At 45.1% G+C, this 17,860-nt stretch overlaps 1 protein-coding gene across 4 annotated transcripts in view; it reads right to left on the bottom strand.

The window, feature by feature from the left end:
• The window catches only part of DDR2 (discoidin domain receptor tyrosine kinase 2), a 156,410-nt gene extending 142,453 nt beyond the window's left edge, over positions 1-13,957 (bottom strand). For 2 of the 4 annotated variants that reach the window (XM_086693130.1, XM_086693126.1), the window contains exon 1: positions 13,334-13,587. The gene's annotated coding sequence lies outside the window, so the exon portion shown is untranslated. Of the gene's footprint in view, positions 1-13,333; positions 13,588-13,861 lie in introns of those variants that run through there. The other 2 variants (XM_086693127.1, XM_086693125.1) reach the window with 2 other exon arrangements.
• Positions 13,958-17,860: the final 3,903 nt, after the last annotated feature.

Raw genomic sequence — 17,860 nt, 5'->3', positions numbered from 1 at the left:
TGATTAATGGATAAAGAAGATGTGGTATATATATTCAGTGGAATATTACTCAGCTATAAAAAAGAATGAAATCTTGCCCTTTGCAACAACATGGATGGAACTAGAACGTATTATGCTAAGTGAAATAAGCCAGTCAGAGAAAGACAAATACCACATGATTTCACTCATATGTAGAATTTCAGAAACAACACAAATGAGCCAAGGGAAAAAAAGGGAAAGAGAGAGAGAAACAAACCAGAAACAGACTCAACTATCGAAAACAAACTGATGGTTACCAGAAGGGAGGTAGGTGGGGGGTAGGTGAAATAGGTGATGGGGATGAAGGAGGGCTCTTGTCGTGATGAGCACTGGGTGATGTATAGAAGTGTTCAATCACTATACTGTCACCCGAAACAGGTATTACACTGTATGTTAACTAACTGGACTTTAAATAAAAACGTAAAAATAAGAAGCTTACTCTTTTAACCTGGCCTATTCCACTCTTTCTACCATACTATGATTTTAAGTGAGAATATTTATATGTTGCGTTAATTAAAACAAATGACCAGGCGCCTAGGTGGCTCAGTCGGTTGAGCATCCCACTTCAGCTCAGGTCATGATCTCACAGTCCGTGAGTTCGAGCCCCGCGTGGGGCTCTGCGCTGACAGCTCGGAGCCTGGATCCTGCTTCAGATTCTGTGTCTCCCTCTCTCTGACCTCACTCCCCTGTTCGTGCTATGTCTCTCTCTGTCTCAAAAATAAATAAACATTAAAAAAAATTTTTTAAACAAATGACCAGAAAAACAAACAAAAACCATATGACTGTTATTTAAGGTGATAGCTATTACAATTTGAATGATGTGGCAAACAGATTTCCCAAATACCTGATATTAACCCATTAGTCTTTATCAATAGTTTCAACCATTGATAGCAAGGGTTTTGCCTCCATTATCTTTATTAAATAAGATATTATTGAAGTTATGATGCAATAGCAATAGTTATCTGAAAAATACAATTAATAGCTTTTAAATAGAAACGTTCATCATTATAACTATAAAAAAAGGTCTGTCTTCAAATAAGAAAGTAGCCAGGAGGAAATCAGAGTGCTGGGAATTTGGGATTTGGGACTTTATAACAGTTTTCAGTTCATGGAAAAACTGAGCAGAAGAAACTAGAGTGTTCTCCTGTATCAACCACCCTGGGCCCCCAACACACACCAAACCTCCGCCGCGTCAACATCCTAGAGCACAGTGGTACATCTCTTACAATCAGTGTGCTTACACTGATGTATCACTCTCACCCAAAGTCCAGCATTCACGTTAGGGTTCACTCTTGGGGTGGTACATTCGGATGAAGTTATAATGACACGTGTTTACCATTTGGTATCGTGCAGAATAGTTTCAGTGCCTTAAAAATCCTGTGCTCGGTGTATTCATCTCTCCCTTCCCACTAACGCCCAGCAAACACCAATCTTGCTGCTGTCTCCAGACTTCTGCTCCTTTCTAGAATGTCAGAGTTGCAGACTGCAACCTTTTCAGATCAGCCGTCTTTCACTTAGTAATAGGCATTCAGTCGTCTCAGGGCCTGATAGCTAACGTCTTTTTACCGCAGCATAATATTCCATTGGGTGTGCCACAGTTTACCTGTTCAGGTTATGCATTTGGCAATTACAAACAAAGCTGCTATAAACATCGCCAATACCTGAGGCAAGCTTCTAGATGGACATATATTTTCAATTCATTTGGGCATTAAGGAGCATGAGTTTTTAATCATAGGGTAAGTGCATGTTTAGTTTTATTAAAAAACAAAAAAACAAAAAAAAAACAACAACACCTACCAAACTATCTTCCAAACTGGCGGCACCATTTTGCATTCCCACCAGCAGCAAGTGAGAGTTCTTGTGGCTCCACCCACACCAGCATTTGGTGATGTAGGTGTTCTGGATTTTGGCCATTCTAACCGGTATGCAGTGGTAAAGCACTGCCATTTTCATGTGAGGTCTTCTAATGACGTATCATGTTGAACATCTTTTCATCTGCTTACTTGCTATGTGTGTTCTTCCTTGGGGGGAAGTCTGTTCAGATCTTTGGCCCACTTTTTAATCAGACTGTTCCTTTTCTTATCATTGAATTTTAAGAGGTCTTGGCACATTTTGGATAACCATCCTCTATCAACTGAGTTTTTGCCCATAGTTTCTGCCTGTCTGTGGCTTGTATCCTCATTGTCTTGACATTGCCTTTCAAAAAGCAGGGGGTTCTCATTTTGATGAAGCCTAGCTTATTGATTCTTTCAAGAATCAGGTATTTAATACATGATGGGGATTAAGGAGTGAATTTGTTGTGAGGAGCACCAGGTGATGTATACAATTGTTGAATCACTATATTGCACACCTGAAACTAATATAACACTGCATGTTAACTACCTTGAATTAAATTAAAAAATTAAATTAAAAAAAAAAAAGAAAGTATCATATCCCTAGTGTTGTGTCTAACAAGTCATTGCTATACCTGAAGTCACCTGAGGACACCTAGACTTTCTTCTAGATTATTGTTCTGAAGGCTCTGTGTCTTGATTTATTTGTTTTCTTTTTGCACAAGGATGTCCAGTTGTCCCAGCACCATTTATTGAAAAGACTGTCTTTTCTCCATCGTATCACCTTTGCTGCTTTGTCAAAGATCTGTTGACTGTATTAGTCTGGGCTCTCTATCCGGTCCCATTGGCCTATTTGTCTACACCTGCACCAACACCACACTGTCTGTGACTTTGGAGTAAGCCTTTGTCCTTCTTCTTCAATATTGGATTGGCTGTTCAGTGTCTCCCGCCTCTCCATATAAACTTTGGAATCATTTTGTCAGTATCTGAAAAATAACTTACTGGGATTTTTATTAGGATTAGTATTTCGTTTTGATTTCCTGTGATATCATCTTATCATTATTATCTCCATTTTAAAACTCTACATAATGTAAACATTCTAAAAATTAGAACTACCTCTGTCCCAGGAACAATTAACGACTCTTGAGTGAATTTGTCCCTCGCTGCTCTCTTCTTCGGATCAGCTTGTTCCCCGGGTCTCAAGAGGCCACGTCCTCAAGGCCAAGTGCCAGCAGCCTTGGACCCTTCACCACTCCTCTTAAGTTTTGCGTGCCCCTGGGAAGTTACAGTCCTGCGAGATGCCCTGGCTGCACAGCCCCCGTGAGGGTTAAGGTGGTGCCCTTTTACCCGGCCTAAGTCCTTTTGCTCCTGGTGAGCAAAGAAATGGGCATGTATTGGGGTAGGGGCACTTTAAACCTACTACAATCACACACATACACACACTTCTCTGGCCTTACTGTGGGGATGTGGAAGTTTGCTTTTTAATGTTTGGTATTCAGACACATAATGGTGGCCAGAATTATGACAATAATGTGAAGACCATGGCACCAAAGACAATGGTGACCAGAAGGTGAGGAATACAATCCCAGTAAAGAAGCTGGGATGGTCACTGATTGCTTTATGCCTTATTTGCCTATACCAATGTGTCCTTTACTGAGATCCAATACTATTTTCTCTACTTTTGAAACGTTATCTAGTCCCTGTCATATGTGTCAGCTGTTTCCCAAGTTCTTAAGGACAGTGATTATGTCTTCTACTTCTGGATCTTTCGTTCTCGTTTTTCATATATTCGACAGCTATTCACTGAATGTCTGCTATGTCCAGGCACTGTACTAAACCTTAACCCTGAATCAGGCAGGCACCAAGTGCACAAGAAAAAATTTTTAATGAACAAGAGCCTCCAAATTGTAGATATGCAACATTATAAACAATTTGAGGGGCGTCAATATGATTTATTCATTTCTACCCCCATAATAACTGGTGTGGAACATACAACGGATGTTTAATAAATACGTAGTGAGTAACTGATTAAAAAAAGAAATGTAGGGGCACCTGCGTGGCTCAGTCGGTTGAGCATCTGACTTCAGCTCAGGTCATGATCTTGCAGTCCATGAGTTCGAGCCTTGCATCGGGCTCTGTGCTGATGGCTCAGAGTCTGGAGCCTGCTTCGGATTCTGTGTCTCCCTCTCTCTCTGCCCCTCCCCCACTTGTGCTCTGTCTCTGTCTCTGTCTCTGTCTCTCTCTCTGTGAAAAATAAATAAACTTAAAAATTTTTTAAAAAGAAAAAGGAAATGTAATAAGGCACCTGGATGACTCAGTCAGTTAAGTATCTGACTTTGGCTCAGGTCATGATCTCACAGTTTGTGAGTTTGAGTCCTGCATCAGGTGTGAGTCCTGCCTCTCTCTCTCTCTCTCTCCCTCTCTCTCTCTGCCCCTCACTCACTTGAACCCTCTCTCTCAAAAAAAAAAAAAAAGAAAGAAAGAAAGAAACGTAATAATAATACAGGATGTTAATAGGGAAACTGTGTACAAAAGGAAAGCGAGTGTGTGGGAACTCTGGGCTTTCTTCTCAGTTTTCTGTGAAGCTAAAGCTGCTCTAGAACATAAGGTCTATTAATTTTTAAAAAAATAAATTATGAAGAATAAAATATTAAACTTTGGATCTTATTTTTTTGTATAACATCCAGCTCTGCTGACATCACTGTGCAAGGACACTATTTTTGAATTACGGTTCAAATTTAAAAAGCAAAGTCTGGGGGCACCTGGCTGGCTCAGTCAGCTGAGTGTCCAACTTCAACTCAGATCATGATCTCACGGTTCCTGAGTTCGAGCCCCACATCAGGCTCGCCGCTGTCACACAGAACCTGCTTCAGATCCTGTCCCTCCTCCCTCTACCCCTCGCCCACTTATGCGCTCTCTCTCTCTCTCTCTCTCCCCCTCTCTCTCAAAAATAAATATACATTAAAAAATTAAAAAGTAAAATCTTATTAACCCAATTCTGGATACCAATTTTCCAAACTGAACTTTGTCCCCAGAATGTAAAGTAGTGATTATCTAAAATAATGAATGAATGGTCCAGGCAGTTAAGCGTCCGACGTTGGCTCAGGTCATGATCTTGCAGTTTGTGGGTTCGAGTCCCACGTTGGGCTCTGTGCTGCCAGTTCCGAGCCTGGAGCCTGCTTTGGATTCTGTGTCTCCCTCTCTCTCTGCCCCTCCCCTGCTCACATTCTGTCTCTCTTTCTCTCTCTCTCTCTCTTAAAAATAAACAAACATTAAAAAATAATAAAGTAATGAGTGATCATAAACATCCATCATCTTGTTGGTCTTTTTTTTTAAATTTTTTTAATGTTTACTTATTTTTGAGAGAGAGAGAGAGCACAAGTAGGGGAGGAGCAGAGAGAGAGGGAGACACAGAATCTGAAGCAGGCTCCAGGCTCCGAACTGTCAGCACAGAGCCTGACCTGGGGCTCAAACCCACGAACCGCGAGATCCCACCTGAGCCAAAGCCGGACGCTCAACCGACGGAGCCATCCAGGCGTCCCTAGTCTTCTTGATCACTAACACCTAGAGAAGCACCTAACAGAGAGCGAGCACACAATAATTATTGGCTAAGAAATAAATAAATGAATTCAGAAAAAACAAAGTTATGACAGAGCTTTCCAGAATGTTATAATATTCATAATGGATTAAAAATTTTGATTTTTTTTTAAACCAGCACTATTGGTGTAAAGACATGAAATCAGGGAGAAACTACTTCTCTTGGACATGAGAGTTCCCGAAGCCTTTAATTGTTTGATTTTTCTGAACTCCTACAGTGTTCAAAATTTTAAAAGAAAGAAATGAAAAAAAAAAAAAACTAGATTATTCATCCTTCTTTTTAATCCATCTCCCAGCTCAATGCATTTGTGGCTGCCTAAGCCCATAAGACCCTAAAGACAATCTTGTGTATGGTGAATTGTGCTGGATTGGCTCCCTGTGAAACATGTCCGAAAGGGCACACAACCTACCTACCAACTTCATAGGCACGGCATGAGGACACTGAGGCCCAACGAGGATAAGAGACTTGTCTGAGGTTAAAAATCTTGAAAATGATGCGCTGGGACCAACACCTTACCACGCGTTCTTTTCCCTCACTGCCTTTTCAACACGAGGCTCTATGCTTCACACACCCTCCCCTCTGGCCCCCACACTATGGAGCAGGTGGCATTAACCTCTGAGCAGTAGGTCATTTCCTCCAACACTTCTTTGGTATCTCTCTAGGCACAAAACACAATCCCTCCCCCGAGGGAGCCACTGCAGACCATGCCCAGGGTCCCAGAGAATCCCAGCTGAATCCAGGGGCTTCGGATTGAGTCTAAGCCCTTTGCCTTTTCAGCGCATCTCCAGGCCTCAGTGATACTTGCACTGGGCCAGACCTGACCTTTCTCAGTGCCGGGAGGCCAAGGTGAGATTCCAGCTAAAACGTATATACCCTACCAAATGCTGGGATTCGCCATTGCTTGGAGAATCACAGCAACTTGGAAACATCAAAGAGTTCCACGTTAAACAGAAAGGAAAGCAAAAATGAGAAAGGAAATCAAAATAAGAAGAGAATTATTTTCAACCAAGTCATGTCTGAATAACACTGGCTCTATCATGACAAATTCAAATGTATGCAAGTGAGATGAAAAGAGACAGAGAAAGTTTAGGGAGACCATCACTTTAGCCATTAGGTGATGGGTGTTCTGGTGAATGTTCCTGGAGAGACGACTGGACATCTTAATTCCTTTATTAAGCTATGGTTACTTAAAAATTTTAAACAGAGTGTCTTACACTAACAGGCAGTGAATAAATGCTTGCTGAATGGGATAAAACCAAATAAAATGGAACCCAGAGCAACCAGAGATAAACAGATGGAAACTCCAGAGAAGTGTAGCACGATGGGGAAGGGAGGTAGGGACTTGGGAGTGAGGAGGAGGACAGAAAAACAGGTGAATGCGAACAAGGCAAGTCCAGTTTGCCCCCCGTCCTCCAGCTTGGAGGCTTTGGTGGGACCAGTCTGATATTGGAGGACTTATACAGAAGCACAAAACTTGAATTTCTCTTTTGTTAACTCAGGTCTCCCTTTCCTGAATGCATTTTACATTCAGTTACAACAGCAGTAGTAATTGTCACTCATACTTCTCATCATAATGGGGCTGTCTTTTCGTTGTAATGGACCCTAAGTCTTGCCATTGTGGTGCGATTAGCCTGCCCAATGTACAACCTCTATGATCCCTTCTTCCCTACCTGCCCCAAGTTGCCAATCCTTTCTCTCCTGGTGTTGTGCAGACCCCAAGCCAAGTAATCCACTCTTGTGATCAGTTCCCCATGAAGAGATGGTAGTAGGCGCAAGTGTGTGTCAGGTAATAAGGGAAATGTTGGGTAAAGGTGCATGCGGTGGGGGAAGGAGGAGGTGAGGGGAGGACATGACATGATAACTGTCTTTTCAAATCCCAAAGGGCCATTTTCCAACGAATCACATCCATGATCTAGTCAAAGCGTTCAAATGAAAGGAATCAACCCAAGATATTAATCCCCAGGGTGCATACATGGTAGGCTTTTAGACCATAAGGAATCAATGGTTCCCTCAGAAAACTGAGAGGGACACCATTTACTGGGCATTTATTTATTCAAAACATCTGCCATGTGTGAGGGTTTTTGCTGGCCCCCCTGCATATCTAATGGCACCCATTTCTCATAACAAACCTATGAGATGAGAAAAAGGAGATTCGAAGAGGTTAGGTATCTTATCCAAGGTCACATGGTTAATAAGTGGGGGCTAAGCCAGAATTTAAGCCCATGTCCTTTCCGCTGCGAGAGCACTTTGGGTGGTATTCTCGGCAGAGGTGGCCTTGGGCAGGTGAATGTTGTTGCACTAAGAACCGGGCCGCGGGAAAACAGCTGGGCTGATGTTTTGTGCTTCAACAAGGGGACCAAGCAGCAACGCTGAACTAATAATAAAAATCATCCGCATCGGCATCATCTATGAACTACACGAGCAACATCACGCTGAGGGCTCAGGGGTGGCATTTATGATGCGTGTTAGATGGGGATTATAGTCCTGATTTCGCAGGGTGGGAAACCAGGACTTAGGGGGGTTGAGCAGGTCGCCCCGGGTCCCAGAGCAGGTGAGCGCAGGCTGGGATTGGAACCCATGTCTGGCCGACTTCACACTGGAAGAGTCTGCAGCCTGCACAAGCTCCCACTTAAGGGGAAAAGGGAGGTCGTGCCCATCACGAGGAGGTCTTCACGAAGCTCAGAGAAGCCAACTAGAGGAGGGAGGTATGCCGACCAGAGAAGAGAGGCACTAAGAGTGAAACTCTTTACAGGACAACAGGAGAGGGGGACGTAGCCTGGGCTGGTTTCTCTCCCCTGCCCGCCCTTCATCCATGCTAAGGAGAGGCTGAGGCAACAGACATGGACATTTACCGGCAAAGGTTCACAATAAAATCACTTGGGGAACACTTCAAAGTACTGGTTCCCAACCCCCACTGCAGATACTCTGATGTAATTGGTCTGGAGGTCCTTAAGTTCCACCGAGGTTTCTAATTTACTGGGGAACAGCCCTCACGGTGGATGGTTGCTGAATTCAGAGACGCTCGGATGCCTGGGGATGTTGGGCACATTTCTGGACTGAGTCGTCATTGCTGGGAGAGAGTCGATTCATATGGTGCACGGCTTCCAACAGGGGAAGGGGCATAAAGAACCCAGTGTGTCTGCACTGCAGATGGTCACCATTTATGTGAGGTGGCACAGGACTTCAGCATGTCTGTGGAGGTCCGTCTTTAGACGGAGGTGAGCTATCTGGATGCCAGTGAGACGTGTGTTTGGGTTGCATGTTTGAGAGGTGGGCGATGTAAAGTGCCTGAAGGTGGCTCATATAAAGGGGAGATTGGGAAGCATGTCTGAGAGTTATTAACACTAATTTAGAGTGATGTGATATTAACAAAAGGGGGTGGTCACTCTAATTTTTTTAGCATGTCTATTAAAAATGCAATCAGAGGGAAAAGTCTGAACTACATCCCTTATGTGTGATAGGTCATTCATCCGACTTAAAGTCTGGGGAGTGACTCGATCAGAAGAGTAGAAGACAGGGGTGCCTGGGTGGCTCAATGACGGTTAAGCCTCTGACTTTGGCTCAGGTTATGATCTCATGGTTCATGAGTTCGAGCCCCACATCGGGCTCTGTGCTGACAGCTCAGAGCCTGGAGCCTGCTTCAGATTTGGTGTCTCCCTGCCTCTCCCCCACTCACACTCTCTCTGTCTCTCAAAAAATAAATAAATGTTAAAAAAAATTTAAAAAAAAAAAAGAAGAGAAGAAGACAGTGACTTAACAGGCTAGAAGAGAGTGGCAGGTGATGAGGCTCCTTTGGGTGATGCTTCCACTCTGCGCTCAGACACTGTCTAGGAAAAACACTGTTTCCTCTCCTCACGCACTCCCAATATCTCTGACACCAGCTCTGTGGATTTTCCACAACCAGAAATTCTGACACTAAGTGCCTGAAGTTGGAGCACACCCGACAGGTTGAGGGCTCAGTCCCACAAGACTATCCTCCTCCAGTGCAGACATCAATTGCAAATAGTAGGTCTGCAACTTCCAGCTGATGTGGCTACAAATCGGAGGTCCCCACGACCCCCTCCTCAGATTTGAGCTGCTCATCGAACAGCTCACAGGACTCAGGGAAACACATTCACCAGTTTATTACATAAAGAAGGATATGTCAACAGATACAGAAGAACAGCCAGAAGGAGAGATACATAGGGATGGTCTGGGAGGGTCCCGAGGACAGGAGCCTCTGTCCCTGTGGGATTGGGGTGTGCCTCCCTCCCGGTTCATGGCAGTGTTCACCCTCCTGGAAGCTCCCCAAACCACATACTTTGGGGGTTCTCATGGAAGCTTCATCAGATAGGCATGATGGATCACTAAGTCACTCTCCAGCCTCTCTCCCCTTCCTGGAGGAGAGCAGGTGGGGCTGAAAATTCCAGGCTTCTAATCATGGCTCAGTCTTTCTGGTGACCAGTCCCCATCCAGGAGCCCACCAAGAGTCACCTCATTAGAACAAAAGGACATTCCCATCACCCAAGAAATTCTGAGGATTTTAGGAGCTCTGCATCAGGAACCAGAGCCAGAGACCAAGGACTAGAACAAAAATGCCCCAGTGCTCTTATCACTTAGGAAACTATGAGGACTTCAGGGGCTCTGTGCCAAGAACCAGGGGCAGAGACCAATACATATATTTTCTGTTATGCCACTGACACAGATACCGTTGGAAGTTTCAATCTGAGGATTCTTGGTAAAAGATTCTGAAAATGCCTTCCCCACTTCCTTTACCTTTGGTGTTTATAAAGCAAACAGACCTTAACCAGAAGCAGAGGCAGGGGCCTCCCCACGGCCCCACTGGCCCTCCAGCCCCACCCCCGGGAGCAGCTGTAGTCCTGCTGACTCCAGGCACAGAAGGGGGAACATGAGGTAAGAGACAGGGTGAGATGCGCCTGTGCCAATGACAAAAAGTCTTGGGCCAAGGATCTATCCTCAGCTAGATACAAAGTTCCTCCAAAGCTGATCTCCTCTGAGGAGAAACCAATGAACTGATCCTGACTACACCCCTCGTGTTCAGAGGCAGTGCGGACAGAGGCAGAAGCAGGGGATGCTTGAACAACATGGTGTCCTTCCGCCCCCACTGCCTTCTTTGGGTGAGGAGTCATGGCCAGGCCTGGCCGCCAGAGGGGAGTTCCAGCTAGAAAACCTGGAGGGATTGCTTCCACCCAGAAGAGATGGACGCTAAGGACTGAGGCCTTCCTTGCAGAGTTACATGGCCACATACAGCCACCCTCCTGCTGGCCCCAGCACTGGCTGCCACAACAGCACAGGGACTGCCTCACAGTGGGTTCCAGTGTTGATAACGATTATCATTAGAAGAACGGGTATGGTCAAGCCCTTCATAGCCTTCCGAACACACGTGTGTCCAATAGCTCTGCAAACAACGATGCCGAAAAGTATGGCTGTTATTCCCATGGAGTAAGTACAGACGCCAAGGAAAAAGGAGAGCCAGAACCTGAACTTGGTTCTTCTGACTCTAAATCCCAGGCTCCTTGCATAACAAGGGTAAGTATTTACCAAGCGCACAGAAATTAGCCCATCAAAGATGCCCACTTGCAGCCCCCTTCCCGTGTCCAGATAAATAGTCATCCACGTGCACAGAAATGGCCTCAGGAGAGGATCCGTACTGTCCTCGCAGCCTGGCACTGTCACTCGCAGTCACAGAAGGAAATGGGGACTTCACCTCCAAAAGTAACTAACTCTATGTGTGGAGGGGTAAGGGGTGCACTACAGCCTAGGGACTTGGATTTTAGTTCCTATCCCAAGAAAACAGTTTGGGGTCACCCAGTGAGGAGACAGATGGCAACTGGACTGACTGTGGTTCACTTCCTAATGCATACAAACATCCAGTCATTACAACCTCAATTAAAAGAAAATAAAATGTTGGGGCACCTGAGTGGCTCAGTCGGTTAAGCCTCCGACTCTTGATTTCAGGCTCAGGTCATGATCTTGCAGTTCGTGGGCTCGAGCCCCATGTCGGGCTCTATCCTGGTGGTGCGGAACCTGCTTGGGATTCTCTCTCTCTTTCTCTCTCTCTCTCTCTCTCTCTGCCCTGCCCTTACTTGTGCGCTCTTTTTCATAAAATGAACTTAAAAACATAAAAAAACAAAATGCAAATGATTTTTTTAAAAAAGCACAGGTTTTAGAGTCAGACCTACATGACTTTCAAACTCATTTGCTGCATTTCTTTGAGCAAGTCCTTCCACTTTGCTAAGCCCTCATAGCCTTACCTATAAAATAGGAACCATGTCGTACAGAACTGTGAAAATCCATCAAATATTGCATAGAAAGCTCTGAACATGGAGTGTGGTGCACAGTCAACCCTCAGCGTTAGCTTCTTTATTTTCCACGCACACACACACCAAATAGAGTTGACCCTCGAAAAACACGGATTCGAACCGCACAGATCTGCTTACGCAGACTTTTTTCAGTAAATACAGTACAGTACTGCTCATGTATTTTCTCTTCCTTATGGTTTTCTCAATAAGAGTTTCTTTCCTCTCGCTTGCTTTATTGCATGAAGACAGTATATAATATATACACATATACGTACGTATAACATACACAGTATGTGCTGATCGACTGTTACGGGTAAGGCTTCTGGCCAACAGTAGGCTATTCGTAGTTAAGTTTTGGGGGGAGCCCAAAGTTATATGTGAGTTTTCAATGCGCGGGGTGGGGGGGGGGTCAATGCCCCGACCCTTGTTGTTTAAGGGGCAACCGTACAAGCACAGACACCACGAGCGGATGAACCACCGTTAGCATCCTCCCATCTGGTAACTAGGGTCCTTGTGGGGACTTGTTTATTAAAGTGCCTCCATCATCTCAGCCATGAAATGAAGAAGAAAGCAGAGGTAGGTGGCGGAAGGAGCCAGAGATCTGCAGCAAAGAAAGCCCCGACTTAATTTTCAGCCCCACCGCTGGAGCTCCACCACCACAAGCCCTACGTCCCTGAACATGTCAGTTCCTTGCTACTATTTCCGACATCCGTGAGATGAGGGGCCGGGTGGATCTCCAAGGCTCTTTCCAGAGCTCCAACTCCGTGCTCCTCAAGGGAAAGGGTGCAGAAAACGGTAGGCAAGATGGTGCTGCCCCCCCCCCTCCCTCCACTGGCTTGAACGGTGCGAGCTCCCGCCTCAAACTGCTGGCAGGAGAGTTTCAGCCACTTGGAAAAATTCTCTTTCTCCCCGGATGGGACTCTGGAACCTCGGCCAGGACACAGAGGTCCCAGCTGCAAACAGTCCCAAGTCATTTGATAACAAAGGGAAAGGCACCCCGGGCCAGCCAGGTGGGGTGAAAAGTGTCCTCTGCGCGCAGGCCCCCCTCCCGGCCACCCCAAACTTCGCCCTGAAGACGCCCCTCTGCCCAAGTGGCCCTTCTCACGATGAAGTCAACAGTGCTGCTGAGAAAACGAAAGTACAAAAAGCTGCCCTCTCCAAGGCTCGGGACTCTCAAGTCCACCACGAAATGCCTAAAACCTGGCTCCCCTGCTCCGCTTTCCCCCTGCCCGAACCAGCTCTGCAATCGGCCTGTCTTGCCTGCCAACAATTTCAACTCTGCTAATGCTGTTTATTGTACCCTGCAGCTCTATGGATTCCTTCCTTTTGCTCCTGTCGTCTTTGGTTTAGTGTTCCTTATTCTTCCCTCCGTAAATATAAATCCAGGAACCCCACCACCACCAAAATGTGAGACCGTGGATTTCTCCAGTCTACGGTGCTCTATTCCTCTCCCTTCCCCGCCTGGCTTGAAACCCCCTCCTGCCTCCTTTTTACAACTTTTCCTGAGACATCAGAAGTACACTCTGAACTTTCGTTTTTAGAAAAGGGAAAAAAGGAAAGAAAAACAAAAAGACATAACTTACGTTCGTCCAGGAGGAGCACACAGATTTGGAAAGAAGAAAACAGAGTTATAATCCACCACGTTCCCCCAGCCCCCCCCCCAGAAACGAATCTGTTGTGAAACTCTTCTTTTTCCACTTTGCCGGCGAAGGAGCCCGGTGGCAGGCATACGTCCACAGGCTGATGCAAGATGCTTTGAGAGAAACCTCACATTCTGAGGATTCCTGGGAGAGCGCCAGGGATCCCAGCATCCAATATATTGCACATTTGGTTTCAATTAGGAAGGGGGTTGGGGAGGGAAAAAGGAAAGTCACCAATCAGAGCTGTTTTCTGTTTAGAGACTATGTCTTTTGACCCAAGGGACCGCGGGCAAAGCTATAATTTACAGCAAAACCCATTCATAGAAGAAAAAATATGTATAACCATAGGACAGAATTAAAGACACAGCTCCCTTCCACCATGTCCCCACCGCATGCGTCCCCAAGCCCTCCCCCACCACCTAAGACTTGGTCCCCACCCTGTGTCCCCCCCCCCCACCTCATTTTTCTTACTTGGGCTGAAGTTATAAGCACAACTTAAGTTTTGGATTCTCTTCCAGTTGAAGTTTCCAGGACAGTTGGGTCACACACATGGAGTTGATCTTTGGTGTTTTATCCATGAAAGCCCAGAGCTGAGCCCTCCCCCAAAAATATTTTATTTAAGCCCTCCCCCGATTCCCTCTCCCACCAAAAAAACTGGACAGTTCATAGTTCTAGGATTCCTATTTTTTTCCACTCAATTCCCAGTTGGTTGTTGCTTCTGTGGGTCTATTGCTGTCCTGGATTCATGCTGCTAAATGAAAACACAAGCGTTTTTTTTTTGTTTGTTTTTTTTTTCCTTTTTCCTCTTTTCTTTCCCTCCTATCCATGGCTATGGCCAGAGACCATGTGAAAGGGGAGTGTAAGGGACACGGAAAAAGACCTTCCTCATTTCCCTGATACTTTTCTCCCATCCATCAAGGCCCCTGTCCTTAACCCTTCAGAGCGTGGATCATTCCTGACCAAGCACAGGCTTGGGCTGTCCCAGGGGTCCTGATTCTCCATGAGTACAGGGAAGGCAAGGCAAGCTGAGACTCTAGGTCAGGAGATCCGGGGAGGACAGTAGATGGCAACAGAGAGGTTATGAACACCTAACCCAGCCTTGAGAGATGACCTCCTCCTAAAGAGACCCCCTTCCTCTGGGCCTGTGCTATCACTGTCTCTTCTCTGCTTGCATTTTGACAGCCAACAGAGGATCGCACAGCCCCCAAGACGAGCAAGAAGAGACACAGGGCACACAGGAGAAGGACAGGAGAAGGGGGCCGTGGAAGGACATTCCCGTAGTAAGTCTGGAGCAGGAGATACTTCATAAGAGGACCAGGCGCCAAGGAGACCTCCAGCTGGAATGGCCATGAAGAGCCATGCTGTAGGTGTTATATCCCCACAAGGCCCTTAAGCTCAGTCAGAAAGTGGCCTTTGGTGTCTATGCCTCATATAGAAGAGGACACAGAGAAGTTGGAGGCAGCTCAGAGGGCAGCCACAGAGAGGACCAAAGGTAGAAAACGAGACTAAGAAAAAACTAGAACCAGGGTTATTTTACAAAGAGAAGAGGTAAAACTCGTAAGAAAGCTCTTCAGTGAGAAAATCTGAAGTCAGGTCTGAGGCTGACTGAGGCCAGGACACTTGGCTTAAGGCGGTAAATGTATATTGAGCACCTGGAGGCCCTTGGCTGGGTGCTTGCCTGAGACAACTCCAGACGTCTGGTCCTGGGAAGGGTCCTAGAATCGTCCCCAAATATTGCGGTCTAGAGTAGTTTACCTATTTGGCACCACCATAAAGAATGCACCCAGAGGATAATAATTTCACAGATTTGGTGAGACTACAGGTCACATGCGGACAGCAGCGTAATAATTCCGTAAATCTAGAACCTAATAAAGAAGAGACACCTACAGGTATGTGTCTTCAATCACAAGTATTTAAGGGGGTTCTACTCCATAGGCTGCGTCAAAAGTAAGGAGGAGCTCTAAGAAAAATACCTTGTCTCTCACTCAAGTTAGTCTCAGCCAAATTTGGAGTCTGACCTTGAACTCTTAAGAAGACGCTACCAAAAAAAAAAAAAAAAAAAAAAAAAAAAGGCAAGGAAGAGCCAAGGTGATGTTTTACCAAAATATGTGAGTGGGCATTTAAAGAATCAAGAGGAATGATCAGATTGGAGCCCCCGTTTTGGAAGACCATCCAGGTTGGGGGAGTGGGCTATGTTTTCTCATGCTTGACAACAGCCATTGCTACAGGAAGCCACGGCTGGAAGGAAAGAAAAAGCAAGTGCCACTTCAAAGCTGAGAGGAGTCATTCATGGAATACACAGAAAAAACTTCTTGGAGACTCTCAGAGCTGTTTGATCGAGTTTTGAGTAAGGCTGGAATTCCTACAATTGTGGGAACAGATGTGGAAAAATACCATTTTGTTACTCTTGTGTGAATAGATTTTGCCCCCTGGTTTGGCTTGGGAAACATGAGTCATTGCAATCAGAATGATTTATGTTGCATGGGAGGTAATACATCCTAATTATGAGGACTGTTTTACACTAAAAATGAGTTACTGACAAGAGTATAGAATTCCCCTACCTGGACTTTACTAAAAATAGGAAAGATCTGGAATGGACAAGATGCGGTATTCATTAGAAGTAAGGAGATGTTCAAGATGACTTTTCAAAATCTTTTCTGGTCTGCAAGCCAAGGTTCAAGTAAATACAAGTGTTAACAATTGAAATAACTATGGTATTTCTGTCTCCAAATGGCCAGGGATTAGACACCTTGGTGATGCTTCAGGAAATAAAATACAAGATAGAAGTAAGGAGTGTAACTTGAACACACACACACACACACACACACACACACACACACACACACACACACATCTTAAAAGACTCTATGAGTATTCACAGAAACCAAACCCAGTTGGTACATTTAAGCTTCACAAGGAGTTAAAAGTACAAATTAGCCACTAGTAGCCTAGTTCCTAGTTAACTGTCTTCTCTCCTCACTTCTGCTCTCTCTCTCTCCTCTCTCTCTCTCTCTCTCTCTCCCTCCTGTGTATCCCTAACACATCTTTTAACCTATTTTTCAGCAGATCAGACTTTTCTGCTTCTTTTCACATGCTATTGAAGATGGTTAGCCTAAAAAGACGCCTTAGTTCTCTCTCACTTTAAATGAACAGGAGAGAATGACTAGTTTTGTTGATGCCCCAGTTCTAGAACCCTGAGAGGAGGAATTTGATTGGTCGGGTGTGTTTCATGTTCTCATCCTCTATCTCTAAACTGGAGACCAATGGGCCATGTAATGTGAATACAGCTCCATCCCACTCACAAGTGGGTCACTTCTTAGAAAAAGGGTGCCATACACTAGAAGACAGGTCACATTATCCGCTGCATCAATAATTAACAACTTCTGATGATCCCTGGATTTTATAGAAATTATACCTCACCGGCCAAAACCAGAGAACACAGTACACGGTGCAGTCATATCGTGCACATATTTAAATACCAATTTTAGAACCTAACCCTTAAAATAAGATGCCTAGTTATTGGTTAATCTGTCCACAACAGACAAATCCATTGACATATATTAAGGCATAAAAGCTAAATTTTTTAAAAAAATTTTTTAACGTTTATTTATTTTTGAGACAGAGAGAGGCAGAGCATGAACAGGGGAGGGGCAAAGAGAGAGGGAGACACAGAATCCGAAACAGGCTCCAGGCTCTGCGCGGTCAGCACAGAGCCCGACGCGGGGCTCGAACTCACAGACAGTGAGATCATGACCTGAGCCGAAGTCGGCCACCCAACCAACTGAGCCACCCAGGCGCCCCAAAAGCTAAATGTTTTTAATCAATATAGAGGAAATCTTGTAGGCAATAGAAATACTTAGGTTTTCTTCACAGCAGAATGGTCTGAATGTCCAGACAGCTCTATAGAGACTTTCCTTTGGTTTTTTCTTGATTTTAGCTCATCATTCAGGAATCTTAGTGCGCTTAAGAATTATCATATGAAGGGGCACCTGGGTGGCTCAGTAAGTTAAACATCCGACTTCAGCTCAGGTCATGATCTCACAGTCCATGAGTTCGAGCCCCACGTCAGGCTCTGTGCTGACAGCTCAGAGCCCGGAGCCTGCTTCAGATTCTGTGTCTTCCTCTCTCTCTGCCCCTCTCCTGCTCATGCTCTGTCTCTGTCTCAAAAATAAATAAAAACATTAAAAAGAAAAAAAAGAATTATCGTATGAAGCTGTGTCCACAGAAGCATGAGTACTATCTTTGTGAGTGATTTAAAGGTCTTTTAAAGATCATCTTGACCCTAAGAAATGTTTCCCTTTATAGGCTGGGTCCTAACCCCAAAGGCTACTAGATGCTGTTCTTCTGTGACAGACATTCCTAAAAGGTGATCCAAGTTCAAACTCCTAGTGGGAGAGCCACCCTGGATAAGTCACTAACTTTCCTATCTATAACATGGGGGATGGTACCAACTCACAACTCATAGACTTG

This window comes from Puma concolor, chromosome E4, assembly GCF_028749965.1.
Source record: "Puma concolor isolate L17-30 chromosome E4, mPumCon1.1.hap2, whole genome shotgun sequence".
NCBI lineage: Eukaryota > Metazoa > Chordata > Mammalia > Carnivora > Felidae > Puma > Puma concolor.
This window is presented reverse-complemented; position numbering and strand designations above follow the sequence as displayed.